Here is an 18,174-nt window from a genome sequence, read left to right on the forward strand (position 1 = left end):
ATAAATGCATTTATTTTATTTAGAGTTGCCTTTATTATTTTGTGTTTAAAAAATACAAACCTACGCGGGGAGGGTGTATGTATATACATAGCAAGAGACAAATTTAACTTGTATTTTAAAAGTTTTCAACGCAATATATTGATTGAATCAAAAATGAAATTGGCTCTGAATTTCTTGTTAACTTTGTAATACATGAGAAGATACTATCATTTACATAGAAAAAAGTAGTATTTTTTCAAGAAAAAAAATCCCCCACATTTTGCTACTAGTTAAAAAGAATTTTAATATAAAAGTTCTTTAATCCTGTGATATTTTTATTCTTTTTTTAGCAAGAAGACTTATCTTAACCTCAACGTTCATTTATGCCTTCCGTTTCCGAGTTCTTTTTATTCCCTCTAATCATTTCTAGCCAAGACGATTGTCCCCATTCAATTAGATAGACGCGATGATATGATCAAGTTCAAGGGATGCAATCTATATTATTACCCCATATCTCTCAGAACTCTAAGCATTTACCATCATTTCAGTAATTGGAATTCAGTTGAAATTCCCCAAATTATCACAAGTATCATTCGATGAAATAATCGCTCTCATCACAAATCTCTTACCTCATTCTTTGTTAAAAAAAGAAAAAAAAATCTTCAAAATAGTTCCAACAAAACAAGTAAGCTGCAGCTCGAATGTAGCATGGCATGTGAACATTTTATCGAAGATCTCCGAGCTTAATCTATCCCAACAAGAGCGATTTATTTCTTACAATAATGAAACAAGCAATACAAATAAGTAGACTACTTGGGATAAAAGGATGGGCCCCTCCTTAATCACACTAATTGTAGCCGAGAGAGATTCCAGGCAACAAATGGATTCTCGTTCTTGTCTGGGCTGTCGTGTTGGAACCTAATGCACTAATAATTAAGTTAATTGATATCCGATAGGGAGATTAATTACTGTACAGGATGAGATACATCGAGCCATTAGTAGGTTTCCAGGGTATCAGGTACGCAATAAGTATTAATTGGGAAATCTGAGTGCGATATATCAGTCGTTACCGGCGCCTAATGTCTGTGGAAAGTGTAACATCTGAACTTGTTAAAAGCCTTTTATCGCAGTTGAAAAGCGTATTTCAGCGTAAAATTATTATCTAATTTATAAAATATACCATTATTTTTAATGAAATAAATTATTGCAAATAAAAAAATCTTACAAAATTTGAAAATATTTTATTTTGCAATATTATGAAAATTATAAAGATTAAAAAAATCTCTTATACAACGTAGAGCAATCGATAAAATGCAAATCTTCAGAAATAATCTTAAGAGTTAACTGCGAAATTTATTTTTAAAATGCCCTTATGGGGTGCGTAATAAAAACCAAAGGATGGCATACATATATGTCGAGCGCAATACAAATGATTGTGTAATAAATTTTGCGAAGAAAATAATAATTTTAATGAGTTAAAAAATGAACAAATCATGGTTGAAAAGAGTGTTATTGAAAATTTAAAAATTGACCAAAATTATTGGACAAAAAATGTGAAAAAGGCAAATGTAAATATTAATGGTGTAAGCTTAAATACTGAAAATTAAGAACATTTCTCTTCCTTTAAATGCAGTCTTCTGCTGAGGGCCGGAACATGCATCTCTCACTCGTTCTCACATTCCCGATTCCATGCGATTTGTAGGTTAACGAAAATGAACTGAAATTTATTTATATGGTTGTACACATTGAATATAAAAGTGATTATTTACTCTGAAGCAATATATGTAGCAAAACTGTTTCTCTCCAGATGAGTACTGTATGTTACCTGACTTTCTTCAAATATTGCGATCTAGTTCTAAACTTTGTTTTCATTTAATAAGACTTTCATTTAATAAGATTTTCAAAAAAGAAATTAGTATTGAATAAGTCTTTATAACTTTTGCGTTGAATGATAATTATTAAAAGAAAGCGATACAGTCATGAAAAAAATATTACATTAACAATTTAAATATTTTCGAACATTATATTATTACTGGCCCTGGTGCATTTTATTGTGCGTCTCAACATGGAATTGGGAAACCAGGTGTGTACTCAGTGTCTCGGTGAGAAGCTCAGTGTCTGTTGACATACAAAGAATGGGGGTTGATAAATGAATATTCTCTATGAGCGAACGTATTCTACTCTCCCCCATCCTTCTTGACATCGATGTCTGGCTCGCAATAGCGAACCACTCGGCTGAAGTCTTTTCAGTTTATCACTGGTGCGTTTTCAGATTGCACAATATGAAGGATTTCAATATTCCTTTTTGATTGTTGACGTTTTTGCAAGTAATTATCCGAGAGAGACTAATAAACGTCCTAAAATTTCTAAGAATGTTAAACATTCTCAGTACTCATTTAACGATAAGTGAATTCTCGTAATGTAATTTCTTCCTGACTTCAGAATTTATTTAAATGCAATATTTTTTAATCAGTGAAAGACTTCAAAGACTTAAAAATGGATGTTCTATAGAGAAAGGTAAAATACTTGATTTTTTTTTTTTTTTTGGTGCTGCAGCAAAAACTTTTAATTCATGAGATTAATATTTATAACTGAAAAAATATCAATTTAAAACATTTAAGCATTAAAAAAAAAAATTTGGTTAGAGAATTTCAATTTTGGATATTTAAATCAGAGCACAAAAATTAATAAAAGACAAAAGCAATTTAGTTTCCGTACAGTTTGAGATGGACAAAAATGATCATTTAACTATATTACATAAATATAGTTAATAATAACATAAAATACAAAAATAAGTTTTACTAGATTGCAAATAAATAATTTTTAATGAAAGTATCGAAACAATGATAAAAACCTTCTATTTTGTTTGTTTACAGAAGATACAATGATCATGAGCAAAATAATATGTGATCTATTTTAACACCTTCAGTAAACACTAGTCGGAAACAATCTATTACCAAATTCAAATAGAATTTAATACCCACAAAATTCTGTTCATTTCATCTTGCCAAACCATTTGAGGGAAAAAAGAAACAGCCTCTAAATAATACATCCCTTTTTCAATAAATTATACATTATTCCAAAGTGAGAGAATCCCGAAAAATTTTATACTTTGCAATGGAAACGGAGCAGACATCTCTTAGATTGATTTACGATCGTTTTAAAAAGCCGACCTCATCTAGTAATGAATGGCCAGCGAAGCAAAAGCCACCTCCAGGCAATCTATCAAATTTTGGTACCAGTAAGGCATCTATATTAAGCCCCCAAACAATGTTCACAAATTCCGTCAGCTAGTTTATGGCCACAACAAAGAGCATTATAAAATGCCTCCCGATCCATTCATTTTGTCGTCATCCGAGAGCAGCTTCGCGAAAAGTTGACTTGCAGTCATTTTGAGGTGGGTCATAAATCAAATAATGCTTCGCTGACCGATTTCCAGTAAGCTCCCCTTGTACCAGTAATGGTATCCCTTCCATTCCACAAATGTTGTTGATGACTAACACAGAAAGTTTGTAATCTGTTATGTAGATGCATCTAATCTTGAAAAGCTTCGGCGATAGGCGTTGATAAAGTTCATATGAAATTAAAAAAAAAAAAAAATTAATTTTAAGTATATTTGTATGTAATTTTTGACTCGTAGTAAAGAACAGAAAAAGTTAAGGGTTCAGGTTTTTTTTAGGTTAAATTTTAAGTTTAAAATTTAATATAATTTTTCCGAATCATTCACTTATAGTTCCTCCAAGAAAAAAAAATTGCATTCTTTTGTAAGCAGAATTAAAACCTTCCGAAGATATACAAAGACGCTTTACAACCCAATTCTAGAAATCAAAACATAGGACTTCCAAATGCAAGCCGATTGAAAAATGTAAAGAAATAGGTTCTATAAAAGTCAGCAATGAAATATAAATGCTTTTAGGTCACAATTCTAAAAATAAAACTTCAAAAAAATCTTGTAATTCTTTCTTTTTATAATTTTTGTCTATCACTTACGTACAGTTAGAAATATTTTAAACTGTGCAAGAATTTCATGGATGGAAAGAATACCCTTGTCATTATGAAACAATAATATAACTGTGAGAAAAAATCAATAATTTTATGCTTCGATTTCAATAAAAATAGCATTCTGTACATTTAGTGAAAAGGATGCATCATATGAAATGTTACTTTTCCAAATTTGGTTACAGCTGGTTTTAGTGTATGAAGTTATTGGTTTTTACCTTTTGACAAAGAAAATAATACTCAAGAAAATGATGGGATTGATGTTTGAAATAAAAAAAACGCTTAGACATGAGGCGAGTACGTCTTTACAGAAGTTACACATAATGCACACATTGCATTAGTAAAATAAAAAGCAATCGTGTGCTGCTTACCTTAGCAACTTACAATATGTTAAACAGGCAGCAAATGCATTAAACACATTTCTTAAATACTGAAGTAAATTGATTTCGAAATCATGAAACATATGTATTAAGCCTAAATTTAATCCAAAATTCCTGCATTAAAATCCAAATTAAATATTCAACCAAAAACATCATTACAGTTTATTTTGCCTAGACGATTCTAATCACCTTTTATCTTGATTTTACCCGGTATTAGGCTTCCTAAAGTTATCGAAAAGCGATGACAGCAACATTTACGTGCTGAGCATAGCGGGAATGGTCGTGTCTGGGAAAAGTGGTTGCAACTCCAACAGAATTTGATACAATTCGCGCATTACATAAAGTGGGAGAAAAAAACCTCGATCAGCAGAAAACGCTGTTTTCACATAACTTCCATCTGAATATTTAGAAACCAAAACGCTATTTCGTATGAAGCTAATTAAAGTGCTATTTTTGCATTCAGTAGCTTAAGATAGTTCTGAATATCATTGATTTTAAAGATATTTGTGTTAATGTTATTAACTAAAAATATTTTCTTTAGGAAATAAATTTTAAATTAAAATATCGAATTAATTTTCATTTCGACTGAACTCTTAGTGGTCTACCAATCACTCTTTGAAACTTGTATTTATAAATAAAGTTTAGACATCTGTTTTCACTTAAATTTCTGCTTAGGTATTCTGTCAATGTAAAGCAACAGAGTCGAGCACACCATCATAAGATACAAGAATGAAACTGAACAGTTTAAAAATGACATCAGAAATGAGTCATTTTAAAACGTATATGAAATAAAAATACTATATTTTGAATTTTTGATGAAATGGCTATTACTTGAATGTATTAAAAATTATTCGACCGCTCAAAAATGGGACTTGCGGCTAATGTTTTCTATTATCCGATATGTGCCCTTTTCAACATACCTCCTTACGAATCCTACAATTTCACCTTTATATCAAAGTAATTTGTTTCCGCTTAAATCGCATTATAAGATGTGAATGGATTCTAATGTACAAAATCAAAATCAGCGTGGAAAACGAGATGCACGATTGTCGATATCTTCGTAAAAAGCCAATCCTGCGAATTCGTCTTTTTCATGCCTGAACTTAATCTCTATTCAATACGACTCAACATAATTTAAGAAAAATTGGGGACTGTTTCATCTTTCAAATGGGACCAGGCTTTTCTTCTTTTATGTCATTTGCTACTTTCGGAGTAGTAAAACAGTAGTTTGGTTTGCTCTATTAAAAAACTGAAAAAATTGTAAACCTCAAAAGGAACTTGTTACTATAGGAATTTTTGCATATTAAATATTATTTAATGACACATTTAATCACTTATTGACTTTTAATTAAGAAAATAAGAATTTGAACAATATTGTCAGATTCTCAAGCATTCTAGAATGCATTTAGTTTAATTAAATCACTTCACAGAGACTAAGAATAGTTTTAACTCTTAAATAAAGTTATATAAGAGTTTATTTTGATCGTATAGTCTTTGAGATCTGAAAACTCGGCTTTCAAAATGAATAAAATCCAAAATTATTTTTGCCTTTATTCTTTTCATTGAAATTTTAGAAATATTTTATACATGTGATTTTAAGAAAATATAATAGAAATTACTTATGAGCTAAAAATGAAAAACGGCAAAAACGTAAGAGGCAGTAAAGAAGGTTAATATGATTTTAATTATTTTTGCCAATATATACAAAATAAATATGCAAATTTTAATGCCAATCAAAATTTAAGACAATACAATGGCTTCTCATGATTTATTAATTTATCAATTTTATTATTTTTAATTTTAAAATAATAAAATTAAAAATGTTAATTTTATTATTTGATCTATTTTGAAATGACACGAAGGTTGGTGAAGACGGATCTCGCAACTGTGAAGTTACCTCAAAAAGCAAAGATGATAGTCAAGAACATTGTACCAGCAGACTCGACACATACCAGGTATTCATTTGTATAAGAAATGAACTTCTTTTGAAATCGGGTCCTCTAAAATTCTCCAAAGGTTTCAACCTTATAGCTTCAAATATTTTCTCAACTACTTGTAATGGGTTTCTAATATTAGTTATGACTTTATTGTCTAAATAAGATTTTTGAAACAGTTCCCTCTCGTAGCCCACCCTTTTTTTATGCAAACTGTTTCCCAGATTTTAAATTTAGGAAATGAAAATTCTTCATTAACTAATGTTAAAAGAAATTAAGTACATTTAAAGGTAATAATTAAAAATCATTCGGAACCTTTTTAAATATCTAATTTTTTTTTTTTTTTTGGTTAAGAATGCGAATACAAAAAAAAAAACATAATGTGGCTTTTAAACACTCTCTGGTAGTCGTGACAAACATTTAAATAAACTGCGTTCTAAATGTCATTACTTTTGGTTTGCATTAGATGGCCTTATGAACTGCCATAACAAATTGCTATTTACTGACACAAAGGTATCATTTTTAATTGAATTTGAGACACCTGGAAAAAATCGTTGGAATGTTAATATTGTGGCAAAACCTCAAGGAATCATTTGGCGAGAAATTTGGATTTATTTTAGTAAAACAAGCACACAACTGAAAGTCTTCGAAAATGATAGCACATAATAAAAACCATTGATAAGACTTGTCAAAAAATTCAGAATTTTATAGTTGGTTTTAAATTCAATGATAAATAGCGTAATTTATATATCTACACACGACTAAATTATTATTTCACACTCTTCTGTTCTTCCACGAAAATGATTCATGATTTAATTTGTGAATCTCGTTTGATGTACCTCACATGAACATTCATACACTCTATTAATCTGAAAAGTGGGTTCAAAATTCTATTCATTCGTTTATTTGCAAGAACAAAATTGAATAGTTATGCCTTTAACCATTTAAAAATTTATTTACAAATCTAAATACATGCCATATTTTATTTCGAATATATTTTGCTATTTCGATACAAGGAAAGAAGATGCTTAAGCGTGCCAAAGTTAATTTTATCTTTAAAATGTATTGATATTTTAACTTAAAAAGCGATTTAAATTTCAAACATTCTGTAATTCGATGTAGAAATCTGACATGCCATTTCAATAAGAAATTTTCAACACTAACCTTTTCAAATATTTTTACTAATGGTTTCAATTTCGACTGATAAATGATGGCTGTGCGAACGACAATGTAGGAAATTGCACCAGAATCAGCAAAGAAATGTTGCAGCATCTCTGTTTAAATAAGTTAGGAGTAGCAGAGAATGAGATTTTATGTCGCAAAATTTATGTTCGATTGTATATGGTTCAGACAAAACATCAGAAAGAATGAACTGTCAGAATCAAGACACACAGTAGACAAATCTAATCGGCTTAAACTTCGTGAAGTTTAGATTCTGCTCGATGCAACTTATCTGTAACTGGATAAAAATTCAAAATTGTCCTTAAATACAATAAAACACAATCGAGTTTCTTACTTGTAGAAGGATACGTTAATTTTAATATAGATTGTATGCCTATAGACTTTAAGACAAGAAAGTGCAATCTAATTTCTAAAATTTTCCTTTCATTTTCCAAATAAACCTTAAAACAGATTTTCTTATATCTGCTTCGTGCATTATTTTGAGTATAATATTAGATTTACAAAGTAAGTTCATGTAAGGTATTCGAGATTTTATTTCTAAATATATAGAAATCTTCATATACACATATATACATACAGTGGGTAAAAAAAGTTTCCGTACGGAAGACTAAAGTAAAAATAAATTATCATTATTTCTAATCTTTGCGTTTTATCTTTATAAACTACTTCTATAATGTTAATATGAGTCTTTAAAAGGGAGTTTTATAATAAATTTCTCATTTTTACAAAACTCATCAAGTCCGTTTGCAATTTTTAAGATAAATGACGAAGTATCATGCAAAAAAAGCTTCCGTACGCAAAATGCAAATTCCTCCTGACTTGCTCTACAACTAATCCACAATAAATATTCGAAGTTTGATGGTTTGTCAGAGTAAAGAATACGGCATAACAACAGTTGTTTAATTCCAATGTTTCGCTGATCGTTGAAAAATGGAAATTCAGAAATCCATTCGAGAAATAGTGATTCAGTTGCGAAAAGATGGATTATTTATGAAATAAAATCAGTGAAATGACTAACATTTGAGGATAGAGATCGATCCGGAAGAAATCCGAAGTTAAATCACTTGCATAAAAGAAATATCATGTGTAAGGTGCAAGACAATCCCTCGGATTAGTGCACCTCAACTTGCAACTGATTTAATGGTTAATTACAACATTAAATTCGCATCTGAAATTGTGAGAAATGTCATTTAAAAAGGTTATAATAGATGTGGGGCCTGTAAGAAGTCTATTATAAGTCTCTGCTACAAAAAAAGGGTCTCGAGTTTACAAAGAAGCATATAAGCCAGCTTCTATCTTTTTGGGAATCGGTCCTTTTTAATGATAAATCAAAATTTAATATCCGTGGGTCAGATGGTCGAGTTATGATCTGGAGGGAATCAAAACAGCTTATATTACTTAAGAATTTATGTGGAACTGTGAAGTACGGTAATGGTTGGAATATGGTATGGGGGTGTATAAGTGCTGCTGGTATCAGATATTTATGTTTTATAAATGAAAATATGGATAGGTACATCCATCTTGACATTCTAAAAAAAGTTTTAGCCAATGCAGATAAATTGTCCCTTGGAATGGACTTTACATTTCAACAGGACAACGATCCTAAGCACAGCTCCAAGATTTGTCAAGAAAAATATCTCTATAATGTTAAAAAACAGCCTCATAGCCCTCCCCAGTCTCCCGATTTAATCCTTATAGGACATTTATTGGAAGAAATCGACCATGAACTAAAAAAATATGACACAAAGAACAAGGTTGAACTCAAAAAGGGTCATTCAAGACATTTGGAGTCGTATTTCTCCAGAAACAGCAAAAACACTGATGAGGTTTATGCCACAACATTTGAGAGAAGTGATAAAGGCCAAAGGAAGGCCAACCGATCATTAAATGCAAGTTGGTCAGCAAGAAAAAGGTTTTTCATGTACTATGTAAATACTGCTCGGAAACTTTTTTGTTCTTTATTAGTGGCATTTTTTTTATTCTTTCAATTTAAGTATATAATTTTCTTCATAGTTTTTCCTTTTTAATATTCATAAATAATAAATGAAATTGTGTTAAATCAATTTTAAAATTTTCCATTTAATAACAAAATATTTTGTGCCAAAAATTAACAGTCATAGATGCGTACGGAAACTTTTTTTACCCACTGTATATATTGATTTTTAAACGTATGATGAGGTATATACAAAAATTCATTCTTCCGACAACTCTTTTCTAGATTATTTTCGAATGAATTCCGTATATCTGTTTGTGCTGTTATAACTAAGCTGATTTATAAACAGTGGTTTTCAACATACGAAATTTTTATCTTACTTAAAGAAATATTGTAATTTTGTATCAAAATTCTTATAACAGTTGATGCGTAGGCTTCATTCATGTTTAATCACGCCAGTTTAGTTTCATAACTTACAAAATTTATCATTTCGATGCTATAATTGGAACTTATATATTTGCGAGAAACGTATACAGAAAATGTATTTCAAAAACAAAGATTGCATGTAAAAATATTTTGGCATAATAAATAATTTATTTATATTTAATTTTTCATGGAATTTTATGGACTTGAACTGAATTAGTTCATTAAAAGGAAATAGATAACATCTCTACTGGTAATCAAATGCAAACATTATAATAATTCATTTATAGAAAATTGATGCATGATACAGAAATAAGGCTATTTCTACAAATATACAACAGACTCCAATTATAATCATGTGACTTCGCTTCTGAGTTATTAAAAGGAAAGACAAATACCAACAAAGTTTTCAAAAAATAATAAAATGTTTGCCTATTTAAAGAGATCTAAGGGGTGAAGATTCAACAAAATGTCGATGCTGAATTCTTTAGCCATTGCAAACTTTCTCTCTGTCTAGTTCGCGTTGTAGAAACTGCAAACATTTTCTCAGAACCCTGAGAGATATCGTGTAACTTATTTTAAAAAAAGTAAAAAAAATTCGATTTCAAAGTTTGTGTATAAGGGATATTTTTTCGACCCTTTATGTAATAAATTGCATCGTAATTGTTTATTTTCGGTTTAGGATAAGAGGCATTTTTTGAATTTATGACTAAACAAACACAGATCAAACGGCTACAAAATGCTAGTCTTTAATAAAATAGAATGACGTATTATTTAATTTGTTTATTCGAAAAAAAGCACATTAAAAATATAAAAGTTGTTATTTTTATGGTTAATGGATAAATTAGAATGTGACTTATTGCTAATTATGTATTTTCTAAGCAATTTAAAATTTCCTTAAACATCTTGTTCAAATTTTTCTCATATATATAAGTCAATTTTTCATGCCCTTCGATAAAAAACTTTTTTTTATTACAATAGCTATTTACTTCGCAGCAAAAAACATTTGGACTCATTAAAAAATGTAGCATTTAAGTGATAACTGAAAATTGCCTGTCATTGCATTTTTCATTCAGTCAATTCATTTAGAGTGCATTAAAGCTGTCCAATTAAAATAACATCTAATAGGCAAGTTAGTAAAACATGTTCAGAAAATTTATAAAAATATTTTCAAAAAGTAAGAAACATAGAAGGGAGAAACGTTTGATGCCAGGGCATTAGTAAAATGCACTTAGCTCTTAAAATCTTCACAACTGCATATGACGTTGCTTTAGGTAGTTTTTATATAGATATAATAATAAAAAATTTTCTTAAGGTTTGAGCTAAATCATGCACTTTTCTGCATTCATTTTTTTAACCGGCTCTGAAGAAATATTTCAGTGGGAAACGCAAGTCAATTACCCGGTTATTAGGTTAAAATAGCCACGTAAGAGTTCAAAGCCTTTTCTAACCAAAACATAAGTAATCATCTTCAGATGCAAATATCTGGTATCAAAGACTTTTTCTCACTGGTGATATATATGTTTGGAATATTATTACTCTCACTTTACAAATAATGAATCTAATGGTACTCATTATGATCCATCATCACGTTAGGAATGAATTGATCCAAATATGTGGATTAACGTCATGTACCTCTTCTAGCGGAACACGTGTTTTCGTTCTCTGCTTGTGCTAAACCGAATACGTCTGCTTATGCATAAAACATATGATAGAGATAACGGAAGCAAATAACTGAGCTGCGTAGAATATTCTATTTCTCTCCTTCTCAGCTGAATTCTTTCAGATCAGCTGTCACCTTGTGCTGTGCAATGGAGATACATTCGGAAGTTAATAAAGTTGGTTCTAGACGAGCATTTTCAAACCTACACTGCCAAATTTTATTGTGTCCTCAGAATTTCTTAAAATTACAATAGACTTTGAGTTCAACGCAAAAGTTGCGGAGATGCACCCCCTTTCTTGATGTCATTGATATTAGCAATATGACGACTTATTCCTTTATTTCACAATAAATTATCTTTCAAAAAGAATACAAAAATTCTTATATTTTTCTTTAACTTTTGAATTTTCATAAAGTTCTGATTGATATTCATTTTGATTCTTTGAAATACTAAGCCTCTTCACAATTCAATAATTAGCTGCAAAAATGTTTTTACTTCTTAATACTTTCCAAGTTACTATTCCCAAATAATATTTTCAGATCATTTCCATTCAAACGAAATTGGGAGGTATTTTTAATCAACTAAATTAATTATTTTTACACTTTTATTTGACATTTATCCTACTTGGAAATTATTAATCTTATAATCTTCCTATTGGATATGGCTAAAACATTATTATGAATGATCCAGAAACATTTTTGCGTCAAATTCCAATTTTTTTCTCTTTGAATTTTCTCTTTCTTATCATTTATAAAACAAATTTCTGATGAGTAATTTAAAACGAGCATCTTAAAGACTGGATATAAATATCTTAAAGGAATCAATTCAATGAACATGACGGAGACATCAAGAATGCCGTCGCTTATGCTATCTGGCAGGTTAATATATTCCATAGTGAGGTGATTTTTTTCTCCCACTAAGAGATAATTTTATCATAGATAATTAAAATATTCCGAATGTTTTGCTTAAACAATATAGGCAGAATTTTCATAAAAATGAAATAATATCCATTGTTTTTGATGCAATATATTGCATTTCAATTGTTGCACAATTAAAAGAAGTATGCAAGCAAAAAAGCATGCATTTTATGGCAAAAGAACTCAATCAAAAATTTCTTTTTTTACTATTCTTATTAATTATGCCATAAGTTAACACACACGTATAAAATAAAATAATAAATTTAATTATTCCGATTATATAAATATAATTTTCCCTACTAATAACCTGATTCTATGATATACAAGTTATTTTCCATAATATTTTGGCATTTCGTTCAAAAATAAATCCGTTTATAGTTATAGAACCTTACAGCATGTTTATTTTTTAAATTTCATCTGAATTTTATGTAAATGGATGTAAATAAGGACTTGAAAATAAGGAAAAACAAATTTCGAATTTAGCTTTCTCATGAAAATGAATTCAATAAATTTAATTAAAAGGTATCAAACACACTAGTTCAATGAAATTGTTTTCAATAAATAATTCTCCTTTTAAAGATAGTGAAGACTGACAATAATAAAATTAAATTAAATTAAAACTAAACTATTTCAAGTATCAAATATGTTCAAAAAATTGTTCAATCAAAAATGAAAAAAGCTAAAAAACAGTGATGAAAATATGTTTCACTGTGCAATATAGATGAGATTGAAAATACTCAATACCACGTAAAATTGTAAAAAAAAATCTTAGCGTTATATTTGTAAACAGTTTTGTTCAAAACATTAAATATTTTTGTATAAAAATCTTTGCTGGTTCATTTAGTAAATTCATTTGTTACCCAAATATAATTATTTTTCTTATTCTTTTTCATGGCGATGCATTTTAAATGAAATACTTATTATCGTATTTAAAGAGAAAAAAAATGTCTTTATTTTAAAGAGAATTTTTATCTAAATACATAAGTTACGTATTTCATTTACCTTTGCCTGTTTTAATTCTGAAAATTTTAAAAAAAATTACTAAAAAGACGGTATTCAAAATTCTAAGATTGATTCGAAGTGTCAAATTCTTTTCTTTGTCTCCTATTTCATAAATGTCTAGAGAATCATTTTTACAAAGTGGATTTTTTTAAAGGGAAATTTATTTACATTGCAAAAATCAAATAGCTCATTTCTTAAATATTTGAAAATATCTACTCTTTGCCTCTCAGAAAACAAACTAATTTACAAAACTAATAAAATATTCTCGTTTATTTAATAATATGAGATTTTTGAAAAACATTCTTGAAAATTAATGTACAGTTCATAAAACATATAAATATTTCGATTAAAGGGGATGAAACTATTTACTAATAGTGGGAAAAAATACAAAGAATGGCAATTGAAAAATCATATAATGGTGTCAAATCATTTGTTGTAACACATGCAGCATCAATTTAGGTTTAGAATTAATAAAGTATTGCGCAAGAGGAAAATGAGAATAAAATATCTAATCTCAGCAACTGACTTTCATGCGCAGTCCTATTTATTATGCAACTGACTGCGTGTGTCTTGTGAATTGACTTTTTCTACAGTCTATGACATGGTTATCAAATTACATATCTTACCATCAGAAATTTCGATGCAAGCAAATTTTTAGTTAATTGTAAAGCTTTTATTTAAATTCGCATATTTCACGTTTAAGGATGTCATCCATTTCTCACTCGCTTCGTTGTGTATTCGTCCCCGCTTCCTGAAATATTATACACCCACTGTTTTCTGATGAGAAAGAATTAAAATATTTGAGAGCTCTTTATTAACAATTAATACATTAATTTAGTTAAATCTGATTTCAAAGAAGTAGCCTCATCTATAAGCTAATCCGAGGAATATTAATTTTTAGATTCTATGATATCTTTAATTGAGAATTTTAAAATAAAGACTTAGACTTAGAATATAAAAGGTTTTAAAAAATTTAATTTCTGTTATAAAACGTACAAAGATTTTTTTATTGGAAATCAAATAATAGATGAAGATGCAATGTAATTACAAAAATTCTTGGATATTCACAGAAATTTAAAATATATTACAGCTGTGATTAAAATTTACTTGTTTTCCTAGAAGAATCTCACGCTTTCATAGTTTTATTTTGACATCCATATTTTTCATGAAAAATTGAATTAACGATCAAATTAAATATTATAAAAAGATTGTAAAGATAAGAACTTATTCTTTGAATAGGAATATTACTAATGCGAACAAGAATATTAAATATATAGGATAGGTATAATTAAAATATTTATTCTTAGAATTCTAGAAAATTAAAAATGATAATTTTCTTCAAGATGAATGTATTTAAGATTTGGATGTAGTCGTGGAAAAAAAGCCAGCAAATTCGGTACAGTGATCGATTTGCATAGCACGCTGCAACACCAATGTGTCTCTATTCGATTTTCGGACAAGTCTTTAATGTTGTTCAGCTATAATAAATTTTGTAATGAATAAAGATTATGAACTAAAAAATAGTAAATATGAGCGCTTTCATCTGCCTTTAAAAAGTAAAATAGTTCCTCCCCCTTAAATAAAAACAACAATAACAAAAAAACTATGAAAATCAAAACAAAAATCTTACAAACACGAGGCACAGAAAAGAGTAGAGGAAAGCACATAAATACGATTTACTTTTTTCCCTATTTGTGCCTTATGTTTTCATGAATTTTCCATTGATCTTTTGATTTTCGATAAATATTTATTTTCCCTTTTTAATGCATTGAAAAAAATAGTTTTTTAAAGTTATTTTTAAATATTTTTATAATGTTACAAATATTTGAAATCAGTTCGTAACTTATATCCAATGAGTGTCTTGAAAAATGATAAATAACAATTCATATTGCTTTTGCTTCTTTAAAAAAATATTTAAAAAAAACTGCCTTGAAATAAATATATTCATTAAAATCTAATCTAAAAAGGTCTTGAAATAAATATATTCATTAAAATCTAATCTAAAAAGAAATTAAAACTTTGACATAAAATGGATAATATGTTGTCATAAAACCAGATTCTAAATATATTAAATTTCTAAAAAAATATTTAAAACTGTTTATAATTCTTTTACTTCCAATCCTTGTATCCCCTGAAATTTGATGCTTCCGATTTGCATCTTGATATATGATGTCTTCCTTATTTAACGACAATCCATCTTCTGACGATAGAAAAATTTCGTCAAATAATAATTATTCAGAATATCAAAATTGTAGTAATGTAAGCAACCCAGTTTCATATAAGAATAAGTAATTAAATAAAACTTCCAGTACCACATTTTTTGGTTATCATGTGCAAATAAGTATTTAACTTTATTGCATTCCATTGAGATGCATGTTTTATGCATGAACAATAATTAAAAAAAATTATACGATTCATTTGCAACCATTAAAATCCTTGAATCGAAATTAGAAGTAGTGCATCTACTCACCCTCTAGCCAGAATATCGGTCAATATGACCGCTATGGCGATTCAGGGATGCTTCATGTAGAGGATTAGGCATCCACAAGTACGATATTTAATTTTGTAATTTTAATGTTTAATGAACAAAAAAGTATAAATAAATAAATAAATAAAAATTTCGAAGCATGTAAAATTAGCTCGGTCCCCCCTCCTTTCCTCGCTTTTATTATATGAAGGGGTACGAAGAAAGAATGATACGCCGATTTTTTTTACGTAAACAGAGATGCATCTTGCAGTCAAACAGGATAGTAGGGTTTAAAAAAACTTGTAAAACAAGAGTGCAAATTCATATTGCGCAACAATTGGTGAAAAGTACGGAACAAACCTTCAAGCCCAGTTCCAAGAATGAAACTGAGAAGAGAGGATGAGAATGGATATAATATGAACGACAAAAAGAAAAGGCTTGTAAATGACATCAGGTAAGTTTGCCTCAGTTTTTAAAAATATCCGATTTGGAGTGTTTTGCGAAATAAATACGAAATAAAATCTATTTCATGGCTATATTTTTACCACAGAATTTTAAATTTCAATAAATAATAAAAAGAGACCTTCATAATTTACTAACATTGATTTTTTTCATATTCATTTTTATTTCTGAGCTGTACATTTTAAAATATTCTTAAAAGTTTTAATATGCAGATAAATCTTTTAATCTTTTATATGAACTATTATCAGTTAAACTAGGTTAAAACTAAGATTAGATAATTCGTAGATATAATATTTAAAACACTGTAAACACGGGAAAAAAATTGCTGAGAGTTTGAAAATTTTAAAGTCTGTTCTCACTTTATAAGTAATGGTGGTAAAGTATGTGTCTAGAAACCGATTTAAATAAGATAGTTTAAAATGCATTATCCAATTATTAATTTAAATTCGGAACATTTAGAGGCTTGAGTGTCTGTGTTTTACAATTTAATTACTCCTGTTGTCAGTAATGACTTCATATTCAAAGAATTCGCTTTCAAAATTTTAATGAATGTAGTATAAATCATCGGACAGTTTCATATTGGATTAAAAAATGAATCAATTCACCATAGTGAGCATACAATTGGTAATCATTATTATTTTTACGATTTGTAAAAGAGCTCAAAGTATGCGATCTCTTGATTACGATTGCAAATCTTTGATGGTAATTATGTAATGTGCAAATTAAATTGCATAGAATAATAAAAATGAAATAAAATAATAATTAAAAAATAAATAAACTATCTTAAAATTGATAGTAAATCAAATTTTCTAAGCAAGCATTTAATGTATATTAGAAAATTCTTAAACAGGTTTTTCTATTTACAATTCGTACAGATAAAAACTTTATTAAATACAAAAATTAACTTTTTTAATTTCAATACCACTAAAATCATGCAAGTGATTTAATTTTACAGTTATTATTTCTAGATTAATTTGGCAATATTTTTCAGAATTGAGCATAAAAACAATTAATTGTAATGTAATAAAGGCGAAAATAAAATTGCACAAATATTCGTATTGATTATAAAATTCAGAATTTCAGGTTTGGACGGCTTAATGCTTTATTTTATTCAAAATTATGCAAAATCATTTTTTTACATAAAGAGTAATTATTATTTTATAAATTAAATTCAAATGCCATTCAGAGTTTTTCAAATTTATTTCTGTGTTCTTTTTATAGAATAAAACAATTTCTTACCTGGTAACTTTATTACTTTTCAACTGTTGAAAGCAATATCAGTGACGATAAATCCTTAAAGAAGCAAAAAACATCCAAAACAGGAATATTCTTTTAAAAATTAGTACCAAGCAAGCAAACTAAATTAGATCTGCAACGCTAACAGTTTAGTAGAACTTCGAACAAGCAAGCGTGGAAATTTGACAAGCAGAGTTCTACGAACTAAAATCGAACTTTACGCAATAATCATCACGGTGTTGCCAACAACTGTGCACTAATACACCGAGCGAAATGCCAGATGATTGGCGACATCAGACGATTTTCCTCTTAGCGAACAAACGATGTTTTCGAGGGAACCGGTGACCGGCTTCTCAGAATGTTTGGTGATCGTTGGTTGTACGGTAACCGGGCGGACTGTCGTTAGAGGGCGCTGCGTCTCATTTGAATTATGAAGGGAAATAACTTGAGCGGATTTTCGCCGTCTAGACCTTTGCACTCGGTTTCGCGTTAAGTAAAATTTATTTTATTTAAGTGAAAAATATAATAAAAATAAGAGCAGACGTTGGAAAGGAATCCATACCGTAACATTTTACGCCAGAGACACTAGATTACATGAA

At 28.7% G+C, this 18,174-nt stretch overlaps 1 protein-coding gene across 7 annotated transcripts in view; it reads right to left on the bottom strand.

Moving 5' to 3' along the window:
* Positions 1-17,913, bottom strand: part of LOC129968548 (polypeptide N-acetylgalactosaminyltransferase 13-like) — a 342,413-nt gene extending 324,500 nt beyond the window's left edge. For 6 of the 7 annotated variants that reach the window (XM_056082551.1, XM_056082554.1, XM_056082556.1 and 3 more), the window contains exon 1: positions 17,579-17,913. The gene's annotated coding sequence lies outside the window, so the exon portion shown is untranslated. Of the gene's footprint in view, positions 1-15,880; positions 15,898-17,578 lie in introns of those variants that run through there. The other variant, XM_056082552.1, reaches the window with a different exon arrangement.
* Positions 17,914-18,174: the final 261 nt, after the last annotated feature.

The sequence above is a fragment of the Argiope bruennichi genome, chromosome 5, assembly GCF_947563725.1.
Source record: "Argiope bruennichi chromosome 5, qqArgBrue1.1, whole genome shotgun sequence".
NCBI lineage: Eukaryota > Metazoa > Arthropoda > Arachnida > Araneae > Araneidae > Argiope > Argiope bruennichi.